Source organism: Neoarius graeffei, chromosome 1, assembly GCF_027579695.1.
Source record: "Neoarius graeffei isolate fNeoGra1 chromosome 1, fNeoGra1.pri, whole genome shotgun sequence".
NCBI lineage: Eukaryota > Metazoa > Chordata > Actinopteri > Siluriformes > Ariidae > Neoarius > Neoarius graeffei.
In genome coordinates, this window is record NC_083569.1 from 28,664,782 (window position 1) to 28,666,800 (window position 2,019).

Sequence of the window (2,019 nt, forward strand, 5' to 3'; positions counted from 1 at the left end):
TCATCAAACTGGAAGTTGGCCATATTGGAGGCATTGGATACATCAAATCACAAAATGTTGATTTTAACTTTGGCTAGGCTGCGGTTAAACCTTTCTTCAAAATACCTTGCATATGAGTTTGGCGTATCACAAGACAAATAGCATGTGTAAGGTGTGATGGAGTGCCTGTCACTACAGTTGAGTATGTGCTCTAACTGCCATATCAATGACCCTGGCACTTTGGTCAGGTTAGCCATAGAGATTTTCTGAAGAAAGCAAAAGCAACATGAACCTGCTTTCCTCCACACATCTCATGCAACCATCTCAAATGTTGAGCAGGATCCTGCAGACATGAAAAGTCAAACCTTTGAAAGATATAATGAAATTCCAGTAGCACATAAGCACTTTTGTGTGGGTCGTCTGGCTTTGTCTGGTATGATTTTCACTTCGCTTGTAAGAGGTCCAAGGTTGAAATCCTGGATAAGCCCAGGGTTGACCTTAAATTGTTCACCTGTTAGAAAAAAAATTAAAGGAATGCTGGCTGCATCGTTCTTAAAGTGCTAGTCTCATGAAAATTACGTCATAAAATATCTGGCTTTTTGTGTGTGAGGTGCTCAAATAAGCCACAAAGTTATAGGGCCAGTGGCGCAATGGATAACGCGTCTGACTACGGATCAGAAGGTTCTAGGTTCGACTCCTGGCTGGCTCAAAAATTTTAAAGGGTGGTGTAGTGGTTCGCACTGTTGCCTCACAGCAAGAAGGTTCTGGGTTCAGTGGCTGGTGGGGGCCTTTCTGTGTGGAGCATGTTCTCCCCATGTCTGCGTGGGTTTCCTTGAGGTGCTCTGGTTTCCCCCACAGTCCAAAGACATGCAGTTAGACTAATGTGGGGTGGCCTTGGGCTGAAGTGCCCTTGAGCAAGGTACCTAACCTCTGACTGCTCCCTGGGCGCTGTAGTGTGGCTGCCCACTGCTCTGGGTGTGTGTGCGCGTGTGTTCACTGCTTCAGATGGGTTAAATGCGGAGGATGAATTTCACTGTGCTTGAAGTGTGCATGTGACAAATAAAGGTTTCTTCTTCTTCTAAGTTAGCATATAAATAAAAAAATTGGTTCAAAAATACATTTTTGCATATGAATTCTGCTCCAAGAATCACTAAAAGCTTGTCCGCCATTATGAGATCGCAGTGATTTACAGGTTAGCGGTGCTGCATGCGTGACATCATGTGCACCAATGCCTTTTTTTGTGTCCACATGGACTCCATACTATTCTCTGCAGTGGCGTCCATTCTTGAAACTAATTCTTTTGAAAGAGACAAAAAGGCTCTTCAAATTCATCCTCAATCGTTGGTTGGTTGTCTGAGGATGATTTAGAACCTATAGCCACGGAGAAAGAGGTAGACAAATATACAAGCCAAGTTGCTTGTGAGGAAGAAGAGCAACAGGGGGGCAGCCAAGATGGCGTCAGTGTAATATGTGATTTGTGGAGCTCTGCAACATGATGAACGAAACCTAATGTGCTGAATTGCTAAATATGCTTAAGGGCTGATTAGAATGAACCTAATTGATAAACTAAATAGCGACTACAAGGACCTCGCTCAGAAACAATTTTTTAATCCTTGTTTTCTTTCATTTTATTCACTGTTATCCAGCTAGCGCCTTTAGTTAACCATTCAGTGAACCTGCTAACTAAAGGAGAAGTGAACATAACACTATACGAAGTAAACCGACAGGAGTTGGTAAGCATACTTGCTATTTTTTCAGGTTATCCATCAATATGGAAACAGAGGAAGATAGCTGCGCTGTAATGCATTTCTATGCCAGAACGTCTATGAGGGAAAATTTTGAACCAGATGCTTTACAAGACAGAATGGAACAGTGTTTGGTGCCACTACCAGAAACTCCAAAACCACGACCAGCCAAAAAGTCGAAGACACATGCCAGTGACGAGGATTATAAAGAGGCTGTGCCCATCTTGCTTTTGCTAATAATAATGGAAATAATTGAAAAGATGCAAGAAGAATCTCTCAAACGGCTTCAGTCACT

The 2,019-nt window shown here is 42.6% G+C and overlaps 1 non-coding gene across 1 annotated transcript; it reads left to right on the top strand.

Annotated features, from left to right (window-relative positions):
- The first annotated feature begins 615 nt into the window (after positions 1-615).
- On the top strand, positions 616-688 carry trnar-acg (transfer RNA arginine (anticodon ACG)). The gene has a single exon. It is a non-coding gene; the product is annotated as a tRNA-Arg (tRNA).
- Positions 689-2,019: the final 1,331 nt, after the last annotated feature.